The sequence below is a fragment of the Ambystoma mexicanum genome, chromosome 1q (assembly GCF_040938575.1).
Source record: "Ambystoma mexicanum isolate Mex_15411 chromosome 1q, UKY_AmexF1_1, whole genome shotgun sequence".
Taxonomy (NCBI): Eukaryota; Metazoa; Chordata; class Amphibia; order Caudata; family Ambystomatidae; genus Ambystoma; species Ambystoma mexicanum.
This window is the reverse complement of record NC_090922.1, coordinates 295214037-295226734: the sequence shown is the minus strand read 5'-3', so window position 1 is coordinate 295226734 and position 12698 is coordinate 295214037. Positions and strand designations below refer to the sequence as shown.

The 12698-nt window shown below is 44.0% G+C and overlaps 1 protein-coding gene across 1 annotated transcript in view; it reads right to left on the bottom strand.

The window, feature by feature from the left end:
- LOC138527483 (meckelin-like) overlaps positions 1-12698 on the bottom strand; it is a 642839-nt gene that overhangs the window by 392730 nt on the left and 237411 nt on the right. The window lies entirely within an intron of this gene.

The following is a 12698-nucleotide window of genomic DNA, read 5'->3' as shown; positions in this document are numbered from 1 at the left end:
TACTGTGAACACAATTAGGCGGCCAAATGCTGCACTCACCTATAACCTATGGTCCACTGCCATATTGTGGACACAAATGCTGCCGTCAAAATGGTGCCTTGAAAATGCACAACAATATGTCCAACAACAAAAAAGGCCAATTGTTCTATAACGTCCAGCAGGGCAAAGTAGTCAAAATTCACTCCTATTTTCGACTCGCACCGAAACAGTCTTCCTCAGGGCCAGTCATGAAAGACAGGGTCTTCAATCACTAACAAGAAAGTCTCCAACCTTGCACTTTATAGCACACCAAGTACAATAGCTGCAACAAAACCAGAATTAAAGTACATTACTAATACCCACACACACATGTGACACCCACAAATGTGGCTATCACCACAATACTGTGAAAAACAAAATCACTTAATACAAAGGTCATCTCCCAGTGAGAAGTCTAAGGTGTCCCCAGATCAAAATCACCAAAACCATTCTTAATAAAAAACAAAAATTCTGGACCCACACTGGTCCTGGCAAACTAATGTCCACCTGAATAATAATATTAATCATCAACAGATTACCAATCGTCCATTCTAATAGACAACGACTCCATCTTTCCCAATCTCTACTACAGCATGTTCAAACCTATTCATGAGAAAAATAAACTTCAAACAGGAAAGTTCAAAATCAAATGACACTAAGAACACTGTGGTTCATGATAATCACCAAAGAACAAACATGTTTTTGGTCTCTAAATTTGCCATATAGGAGTCCATGCTTATATATATGGAGAGGATGAATTCAACACCTAGACCACCGTGGAGCACACAGGGAACTTCCCAACAATTTATATAGGCTCGCACAGTGTCTCACATCACTCTTGTTGAATGTATCTTTCGATTGAGTTCTCAGCTCGCTGTGCACCTCTTCAAGGTGATGTTGCATTCCTCGCCTGGTGTGCTGGTATTGGTTCTTCTTTCCCACCATGGGTGAATGCCAATTGACTGGCTCGGCTGCATCACATGCTATTAGATCACAAAATCAAGTTCTTAAACTTGCATTTATGAGGATTCATTCAATTTCTCTGTAGCTGGTCCCTTGATGTTTAGAGAATGGAAGGCAACTGTGTATCTCTGACCTCGGCTGTGAGCCTGCTTTGCGCTCCATGCAGCCTGAATCAGTCCTTCTCGTCTCTTTCTCTGTTTCTTGAGCCTCTGTAATTTTCCTTAGACTTCTAATATGATTCTTACATGCTCGTGGTATACTAAGTAACCTATAAGTGAGTCACACATGGTCCTACCAGGCTCCATATATACTCATGTAGTTCCATAGGATTATTTTGCATAATCATCTGCAAGCTTGCTCAGGATCTCTTGTTGCCTTGTGTTTCTGCATTAGTGTATTTGGCTAATGAGAAAAAATAATAAAGGCCTTCACAGTATATATGTAGGCATGTTCTTCGTGTATGTAATGATGTATGTTCGTGTAATGCGGTGCAGGAGTGCAAGTGTGCTTCATGACTAACGCTGCTATGTCATGGTATCACTAATGACGTCAGCATCGTGGCTTCTTGGCTTTTTAGTCGAGACTGTCCATTAGGGTATTCCCATCCACAATCTTTGTGGGCTCTCCTGTACCTGTCAGAACATGCACTGGATTGGGTCGGTATGGCTGAGTAAGGCGATATCTTTCTGTGTAAATGTCAGCAAACGGTGCACTTGGGAATAGTCTGAAATTTGATGGATGACTTTGAGCATTCCTGGCCCTACATCCTGTCATGAACTTGGGGGTGAGGATGGGCATTCCCAGGACCCTCACTTCAGTCCCCCCCTCTGATCGACTCACCAACCACTTCATTATATGGTACTGCCTTCATCCTTGGCAGCTATATTTTGACCAGTCCTCTGAGATGTCTATAGTAATTTGCATGATCGTCAAAAGCCCAGGTCATGTACTTGCAGTCTCCTTCAGGTTTGCACCCTACCCATTTTCCTCCGAAAGTCTTGCCGTCGTATGGGTTGTCTAACTTCATTGTATCCTGGGGGAATAGTGGGAATTCTCTTATTCTCTTCCTCAGCTTGTCTCTTTCCTCCACTATTTTGTACTTTGTATCTCCTAAAGTCACATCCATCATCACCTACATTCCTATGCATTTCTCTGTTGTCTTGCGATGGTGGCTGATGCAGATCTTTATCACACATAATGCCACTAGTACCAATTTAGTGCCCCTAATATTTATTTCAGTCCGTCTGCCAAACACAAAGGCATCCAGGACCACAGGCATTCTATCCAACCCTGGTCTTTTCCAGTCCCTTTAGCTTCTTCCTCCATCATGGCATGCATTTTTGACAGTTGGGTCACAGCTTCTGTCAATGTGCCATTCTCTATTTCATTGGCAAGTGCGAATGTGCAACAGGAACTCCCGCTCTTTGTGCAAACTCCTCCCTCCATTGCTGTGAGAAGATCCAGAACATATCTATTCTAGAGTGGCGCCAACCTTACTGCTTGGAGCTCTTCCTTTATTACGTTAAATCCATTCACTGTAGAGTTTATTGTCAGCATCAGATGCGACCTGATAATTTACAGCCATTTTGCATTTGGATATGTCTGAACTGCTGGAACTATTGATGTGAAAAACATTTCTGTTCTGCTAAATAACCTATGTACTGTTGGTACATCATTCAGCTCTGTTTCTGACGCATCTGAGAAATAGTTGCTTCCTTTCACTCTACTCACTTTCTCTGACCTTTTTCCGGATCTCTTCTTTCTTGAGTTAGTGTCGACCTTTGGGAAGTCATTGTGCTTAATGTTCTTGTGGGGCACTACCAGTGATGGCATATTGATGTGTACCAACGAGCAAACTCCTTCCCCTTTGGGTGGCAGTTTCTCGTATGCCTTGGAACCCACAAACCCAGTAGTGGTCCATCAGTACTGCAGTGCCTATCTTCGTTGCTGGCTGCTTTTCTATGTACCTGCATCCCGTATTATCTCCAAGCTTCACTTCTCCCTCATTCTGGAAACACAATGCTGGTTTTGTCAAGGGTATGACGGGCATTGGTCCAGCTTCATTTTTCACCAAGGTTATCAGCTTGGCACTCACATCCTATTTCATCAGGCACTTGTCAATCTCTACTTGTACTGTATTCACTGGTGCTTGTACTAGGGTGTGTGCTTTGCTCCCTACTACTCCATCTTTCCATCCTTCTTCTGTGTATACTGTACCATACACAAGCATTTTAGGTCTTTCCCAACAACTAGGTTCTCCACCTATTTCCTTCACCCCCCTCCTTGGGCAGGTCAGCCCCTTCAGTGTTATCATTTTTGTTTTGCCTTTCTGTGGCCCATATGGTATGTACTGTATAGCTTGGTCTAACTGAAAATAATTGTTCATCATGTCAAGTGTCTTTATGTAACTATCTTCATACGGGAATGTTGTCTGTGAAATCCATCTAAATGTTGCTGTTTTCCCCTTGAAATAATCCTCTAGTTGTTACCATTGACAGGTATATCAGACATTGAGCTCTTACTGCTGGTATTTCAGCTGCAATTATTGTTCTGGAGGTATTCATGGCGTAGGGGATTAAGGAGCAGACATAACTGCTCTCCCCAGTGGTTTCCTTGCCTACTTTGGTCATGTGCTTGTACCACATGTTATTAGACACTCGAGCAGTGTCAGTGAGATATAAATCTACTCCCCTCATGTCTGCAACCACACTGCTCTTAACTCTCATTACCGTGCATGCAGTGCTCTCCTGTCCACCTGACATGGTCGTTCCACCTGCTGGGGTTGGGGTAATGTTAGTAGAGGATACATCGGTTTCACTAGATCCGAGCAAAATTCTCCAGAATATGATTACAAGTACCCAACTTGGGAATAAGAGACACAACAAAATAAGCACATTTCTTATTGATTCACTCATCTTTACTTGTGCTGCTGGATCCTTGTGCAGCCTGAAGATATCAGTTGCCTGCCAGAAATGCGCAAAATTGAGCATTATTGTGTTATTATCAGATACATTTTTAAGCCCCATGGACCTAGTAGTCATTTATTGTGAAAATAAATTACTGCTCCCACAGATCTCTAATTCCAGAATAGAGGGGTTTCCCTGACCAAGTTGTGGCTAAGCTTGGGCCAAATATGCTGCGAAAGCAACATTATATACTCTAGGTGAGCGTGCTCGGAATCGGCTGGGTCTTCTAACATTATGAACAAATTGGCTTGAAAAAGTATCATGGTGGAAATCAATGGGTAACATAAACAGTTATCAAATATCACAGTCAGCTTTCATGAAGAATGCATGTAGAGAGTAAAATAACAAACAGTGCAGCCTCACTCTGTATGTGTAGGAAGTCATTGCCCTAGCTCTGCTGCCCTTGAACAAGTTACCATGGGGTGTCCTCCAGTAATGTAATGATATCCTGCAGGACGAAATTCCTGAAGGAATATGAAAAAGAACAGAGAAGAGGAGCTAGTGACGTCATAAGAAAGTGTGTGCGGCGTCTTGAGATACTGGCTGAAGATGATGTATAGATCCTAAACACCAATGACAAAGTAAGGATCGAGTGAACTCTCAAGTGGAAAAGAAGAAGATTACACATGCACAAAGTGTTGCAAAAAACAAGTCTCCACCCATGAGGTAGCAAAAATCATTGCAGCCCTTAAACCCTCAAGATGCCAAGGAGACAGTTGCCCAGCACAGATAACTAAAAACGCCGCCAGAGACCTTGCGCCTTTCATAACCAAATTAATTAATTAATTCATCCTTCACCTCAGGGATCGTCCCCAGCAATTTAAAGGAATCCTGGGTCTTACCCTTACTGAAAAAACAATCTCTGGACCTGACAATCCCAACTAACTACAGACTGATCACCACAGTACGATTTTTACTCAGGATCCTTGAAAAAGTGGCCTACATCCAGATTCAGGAGTACTTGGAGAACAACCACCTCCTTGGTGCCCGTCAATCCAGATTTAGACCACATCATGGCAGTGAGACTGCACTAATAGACCTAAAAACTCAAATCGATGTACTGAAAGATCAGGGTAAAACAGCCTTGCTGCTACTCCTTGATCTTTTGGCCGCCTTCGACCTGGTTGGCCATCAAGTACTCTGTAATCATCCTGCTATGGCGGCCCACTTCTCACAAGACGTGATCACTTGGATTAAATCTTTTCTAAACAAGAGGACTATGAGATTCTTCTCGCCAATTGCAGCGGCTGAGCCTATCCCTATAACCTGTGGTGTGCCACAAGGTTCCTGTGTTTCCCCAACTATGTATAATGTATTCACCAAGCCTTTGTTCGATGATCTGGACCACCTTGGTGTCACCTACACTAACTATGCAGATGACACTGAGTTCCTCATACCCCTCAGCGGAGATTATGACAAGGACCTGGCCTTGGTGAATACAATATACCTCATCATTCAGGCCTGGATGGCCATACATGGCCTGTGCCTGAATGATGACAAGACTGAACTTTTAATACTCTGAACCACAACTAACCTCAACAAACTGAGCCTACACTACTCGGCCTTCTATATAGATAGCAATACTATCAAAGTGATCAAAGAAGTGAAAACTCCAGGCTTTTACCTTGACTCCACCTTCTCATTCAACAAACAGGTTAACGTCATGGCATCCTCTACTGCCGACACATGCAAATTAATCAGGGCTTGCAAACCTTTCCTGTCCAAAGATAGCTGTACTACTCTAGCTAGAACACTAATCCTATCCAAACTGGATTATTGTAATTCTCTATACCTGGGAGCAAGTAATTACATCACCAACAAAATCCAAATCCTACAAAACAACGCCCTTAAAGCAGCCATGGTATACCAAAAAGAGAACACATTTCGCATCTGAGAAGACAGATCAAATGGCTTTCCACCAAGGATAAAATCACGCTTAAAACTGTATCCCTTACGCATAAATGTCCCAATCAAGCTGCCCCCATCTACCTTACAGAGCAAATCATGGAACAATCTGCCTCACGCCCCACAAGGACTATCAACACAGCATGTCTAGTTGTGCCGAGATTTAAACTAAAAAAAGCAGAAGGAAATAGTTTCCTTGTCAAGGGCGCACAAACTTGAAACTCCCTGCCTCCCTCCCTGAGAGCCAACCAACCGTTCTCCTCATTTAGGCGCAATACCATAAACTGGCTGATTACTAATGACACTACTGGACAGTCCTAACCTGCTCAGACCTAAATTCTCAGACATTCCTCTTTGCCAAGCTCATGACCTTGGACTTCTTATTTCTGCTTTCATACACAGATATATTTTTGTCCAACTTACTGTAAATTGTGTAAATTGCTAATTATGTTACTGCTTTTCTGTACTTGCTGTATATTTACCTACATGCACTGATCCATTCTGTCTAACCTACTTTTTAATTATGTTTACGTTTCTCTGTACTTACCTCATATTTGCCCTCACTGTAACTAAGCTTAAAGCATACTTGTATCCTTTGCCAAGGGCGCCCAGATACCCTCGGGTCGGGTGCGCCATACAAATAAATAAACAAATAAACAAACAAACAAACGTTTAATAAATGTACAGACGCTGAAACGCAAGGTAGATTATGTCATCATAGAAGCGAGCTATGAGCAGTAAATAGAATGCAGGCGAAGTCTCCATTGTATAGAAACTGAACATTGGTATCATGAATTAAGTAAGCCAGAAATCATAAAGCAGAAATGGGAAAGTTGTGTCGCAGAAGAATAGCAGACTCATGGAGCTGCGTGGCAGGGCTGCCTGGCCTGAGGTCAAGATTCTATTAATTGAGGTCAGCTATCTACTCTAAAGAAGAACAAGTGTGCGGAGGATGAACCTTCTCACGTTAAGGTGCAAGAAAGAACACAAAGGATGCCGAGTTTTAATTCATGTAGAACATTTAAAAACTGCAAAATGGACCAGATTGTGGTCTCTTGTCACGTGAGCCAAGGATAGAAATAGAGTTTCAACCTCGATTTCCAGACACAATAGTGAGTGCCCTCACTCCCATGAATTCTCAAAGACAATGATACTTTGCAAGGCCAAGTACAAAGACAATTTCATGGCAGAAGGCATGGGTGATGAGAGATGCAAGGCTAATTCGGTGGTGAGCTAGCTTCATGTCCTATCTCCCTGCACCTGGGCCTGGGCTTACGTGCTGCTAAATGAATCAAATGTTCCAGGCATGGCACAAGTGTGCCAACCAATTGTATTAGTCCATATAAAAAAGGACCCTATAGTTTGAAGACCAATAAGAAACGGTGTATCTAATATTTCTGAAATTAAATGTTTTTAGAGGTAGGCATAAGCTGTCCACCTGATAACGGGCAAGCCAATAACAATCCTAGCTCTTATATAAATGTATACTTAGATGTTTCACTTAACCAATCCTGATCCTTGATAGGCTTTTCACGATTTCCACATAGTATTACGGCACTCTGACGCATTATTGTGTATAAAGACCATATTTTGCATGGAGATCATTGAGTGACTGAGCGTACGTCTGTTGTAACCTCCCTGTTTTGAATACTTGTTAATAAAACAGAACCTGCAATATTCTTGAGTTTGTCTGGTTATTTCTACTTGGAATTATTCTGGTGTAATCCCAGCCATTACCATATGCATTTTCCAATGGGCCATAAACTCCGCTTTATAGGGATTGACACCTGAGAGGTGGTTCCAGACAGTTTTTCCTTGTACCTTCAAAGCTCTGTTGGCCACCGCCTCAACGGTGTATGGACTGGTGAATCTAGGTGCATCCCGTCGTCTGATGAAATTACTCAGAAGCACATTGTGCCCGGGACTAACAAGTCTTTCTGTCAGAGAGTACTCAGGTTCATTGTCACTGTTGCTTTCACTGCTGTCTTTTGGGCTCCCCGGTGTCGTCGTATCTGGCGAGAAATAAAAGAGGCACTAGCAATCAAGGAAGTAATGTAGTCAAACATTTCTTCTCCTAATGCAGTTGCACTACTCTCAGCATCTTTTAAGGCCCTAGTGGGAGGAGCCAGGCGAAGTTGTATGCGTCATCCTGTCACCACCTCATGTGGGGTTATATGGTGGTCAGACCTGGGCTTATTGCGCAATGCAAACCGTGCTAGGGGTAAGCAGTGGAGCCAGTTCTTATTCATACTCTTTTTGGTTTTGGCTATGCTCTCCTTCAAAAGGCCATTGAGGTGTTCACACATCCTGTTTGCTTGCAGTGGTACGCACAGGACAAGTTGTGTTAAATGCGCAGCAACGTCGTAATCTGCTTTAACATATAATTGGCGAAGTGAGGGCCGTTGTCGGACCGCAGGACCTCACACACGCCCCATCTTGGCAACACTTCCCGAACTAGGAATTCTGCTGCCCTGAGAGCGTCCGGGTGAGAACATGGGCCTGCTTCTATCCATCTGTAAAATGGGCATACAACCACAATCATTTAGCTGTATACTTGGCAGACTTGCATCATGTCAATATAGTCGGCGTGAGGTGTTGAATTTGACAGCTTGGGCGAGGTAAGGCTGCTCTCATGACTCTCAATATATGTCCAGAAGTGTACTGCTTGCAAACTAGGGAATTGGTCATAAATTCAGCTGTGTGTTCCACCAAATTAGGAAAGAACAATTTTTCTCCACTATTAGTGGCAAGTACCTCTTTCCCTGTGTGTGTGGGATAATGTAACTGAGAAAATGCTGTGTGCAATAATGTCAGTAGCATGACCACTTTCCCTGTGTTATTCTGCCTCCATAAGGCATCTGTAGGCGATACTGTACACCCACTCCTGGTCCATAGGTCCTTTTCCTTCTAGGGTGCAGCTCCCTGTAACTCCATTATCTGTTTTTCTGGCAATACATTGTACCCCTGCCTTACTATCATTGTCCTTGCATAGTCACATGGCATGCGACAAAGCCTCCATTTCTAGGAGCTCTCCAAAATATGCAGCACACTTTGCTTCCGCATCTGCTGTGTCATTCCCCCTTGAGATGGGGTCCTCCTCCTGCGTGTGTGCTTGCCATTTCACTATGGCTAACTGCTCAGGATACTGTATAATATCTGCTAGCCTGCCCAACAAAAGTACATGTTGTACTGGGGACACATCGGCACCCTGAAGCCTCTCTCATCCATCATGACAGTCCTGAGTTTACTGTAGACATCACATAGGTGGAGTTTGAGTAAATCGTCACCTCCTTTATTCTGCTGTGCTCTAATGCCCATGTCAGTGCCACTATCTCTACTGCTTGTGCTGAATAATGTGCAATGACCACTACCTCACTTGTTCCATCCTCTCTTAACCTTACCACTGCCATTCCTGTATGTCTGACGCCATCTGTCTGGTCAATTGTAGAAGACCCGTCAATGTACAGCACGTCTCCCCCTCAAGTGCATCCTCTTGTACCATGCGTGTTTCTCTTAATTCCTATATTTTCTCTGTGCAGTCATGTGCATAGTCACCATCCTGTAGGATGTCAGCAAGGAAAGTCGCTGGGATAACCAGTCTGCATCTCACTACTTTAAGTGGTGGGTTTGATAGTAACACCTTGTACCCTCATGCTCTTTGTGTTGTCAGTGTGCTCTTGGGTTTCTCCAGTATTGCAAAGAGGGCATGCTCCACATAAAGAGTGGTGGTGCACCCCATGGTAATACTTATCACATACAGTGATTTATCCACTGTGAATGCGGCAGAAGCCAAAGCTTTTTCGACAGGATAGTGTCCTCTCATCACTGGGTCTTGCTTCCCACTATAGTACGCTAGTGGCTGGTGCCCCGTGCTTGTCTTCTGCATCAGGACTGCTGGCATCACTACCCCATCGGAGTGTGAGAACAAAAAGAATTATTTCTTGCAGTCAGGGATCCCTAACACTTGGGCTGTGCATATTGCTTCCTTCAGCTAATTTAATGCCTCAGCCATTTCTGTTGTCCATCGTACTATCTTAGGTCCCTTCTGTGCTTCTTTCAGAGCACTCAGTAGGGGCCTGGTGTAGGTGATATAGTCAAATACCCATGCCCTGCAATAGTTGTATAACCTTAAAAACTGCTGCAACTCTCTCACTGTTGTGGGTTTTGCTGTCCTGCATTTTTTGAGATCATCTGTCCAATATATAGTACTTTTTTCTGACAGTACTGTATATTGTCTTTGTCCACCTTGTAACCCTTGTCAGCTAACACTGTCAACATGTGTATTGAGTAATTTCTAAACTGCTCTTCTGTCGTGATGGAAATCAAAATTTTGTCTACGTACTGTATAACTATGCTCTCCACATGTACATTGACTAGGTCTATCTGGAGGACCATATTGAATATGGAGGGTGACTCACAGTACCCTTGAGGAATTCTTGTATGATTCCACTTCTGGTTTCTATACATACATGAAGTCAAATCGTGTGAGTCTGGATGTAGTGCTATAGAGTAAAAGGCATTTTTGAAGTCTATGACTGTGAAGCAGGCAGCTTCCGCCGAAATGCTGCACAACATTGCTGCAGGATTTGGGACCAAAGGATACTCTGCCTCTACAATATAATTAAGGGGACATATGTCCTGGATGAAATGCCATGACCCCCCCTTTTGCTTTCTTGACTGGGTACACACCAGTATTGCATGACGATTCTGATGGTATTAAAATGTTTGTCACCACTAATGCTGCAATTGTCTCATAAATGCCCTTGTCTGCCACCTTTGATAGTGGGTATTGTTTCTCGCTGGGTAAAATTGCTCCTGGTTTCAGCTTTAACTTCACTCATCCCACTCCTTTAAAAAGCCCCACATCATAGGGAATGGTGGTCTATAGGATGTTAGGCACCTTGGCCACGTCCTACTCACAGAAGGAGGTTGGTGCTTTCAGTGCCATTACCATCCTCTGTGGTACCTCTCTGTCGTGTATCTTTAACCAATATGTCACACTCATCTCGAACACCATCTTCGTCTCTAAATAGTTCTTTGTCTGTCACTGTGGTCAATCTGTACCCTTCTGCTACGGTAATCACTGCTTGCCATGGTCTTCCTGTGTTGTCCATGCCATGCACTGCTATCCACTCATCTCAAACCGAGGAATTTGATATTCTGCTGTTAGGGGAAAAATACAATACAATAGCAATTCTTTTAATTCTCTCCGAGCCTCTCTGGCTCCACAATCCCTTTGCAGCGTGCCCCGTGCAACGCCCCTTCACAATCCCTGCTTCCTCAGGCACACCCACAAGTCTTGCAAATGCACCTTCAATCCCATGCTTTCCAACTCCGCCTCCTCACCGCCTCATGTACTCCAAGTCATATGCAACAAACCTAAGGGTGACGTCACCAATTTACTAAACATGGGAGTGCTAATTACAGTGCGCACAATGCTATAATCCCATTACCCCAAAAATACATGCAACCCCAGCATAAACCCTCACAGCTGTCTTCCTGCCTCCTAGCAGAGTATGCCAATATTCTTCTGTGTTTGATCTGTACTTGTTGCGTCCCTAACAATCAAAACATCTCAGCGAGACTTAACCAGTCAACTCACCTTCTGCAATCTGGGTCAGCTCCCTTTGCTAAACCTTACAGGGATACCGTCATCTATGACCCAAGCTAAAATGACCAACCCAAAGGAAATCCACTATTTGCATAACTTCCGTCATCCGTGCCCTCGAGTCAATAGTCTAGGTTGTTCACCATAATCTTTTACCTCAAGCCTGAATGTGCCCTAACTACAAAAATGACATCTACCTCTGCTCCTGTCCCTACTGTACTTGGCAATGCTAGACAATACTTGACAATACTCTACAATGCTTAACAATATTCAACAATACTCCACAATACTCATTACTCCCCTCACACCGTGTGGCTGGGTCAATACTTACACTCTGTGGTGTGCTGACCCTGCTCGGCTGCCGCGTCCCATAAAGCTGCCACTTCGCCTTTCTGTTCAGCTGGACACCTAACAGACTTTGGGCTGAAATTCCCCAAGCTGGCTCCTGACAGCCTTTCTGTTGGGCACACATTCCCCATCTTCTCGAAAACCCACGAGGGGTCCCACAGCCTTTCAGGCTCTGCGGCAGGCGAGTTGGGTTTGTGATGGGCTAATGCAGGGAAACCATCACCTCTGCTACCAACTTGTTGGGGTAGTCTCCGAGGTATACCAGAGGTCGTCTGGGGGTCTGCTTGACTCCCGAGGGCCCAACACCCTCCCCCAGAATAGACGGAGGACTCAGCCAATGGCAAGTTCAAACTGCAGATTATTGCAAAAACCAACAGGGATCATACAGGACAATCAGGATTCTCTGGTACGTCTCAGCTCTTGTTATGTCCCGCACACTTCCAAGGTGTTCTCCCTCCTCGGGAGCCAGGAGGCAGAATCTGTGGCACCTGCCGTGGCATTTGGGCCAGCGAGCACTCCTGTGCTCACCACGGACTGCAATTCCCAGCAGGCTAGGGTGACCAGATTTAAAAAGTTAAAAACCAGCACAGGGCAAGTAACATAAAAGTAGGACTAACTGTTGAAAGTGGCTGTCAAGACACTACACTTCAGTAGCATGTGGAGGAGAAGGAGGTTAAAGTGGTACTGTTCAAAGAAACACATATTATAATTAATTCATCACAAACTAACACTATCTTAAGTTGTAAAATGCAGCATTTCTTCTGTGCGAGATTGTGCATGCCTGCCTGCCAGCTATGAAGACCAACTACAAAAAACCGAGACCAATGCAGTTTCCAATGGGAACATAATCTTGAGAAAGGGGGACAAAGCACCAAAACCTGGCACAGTCC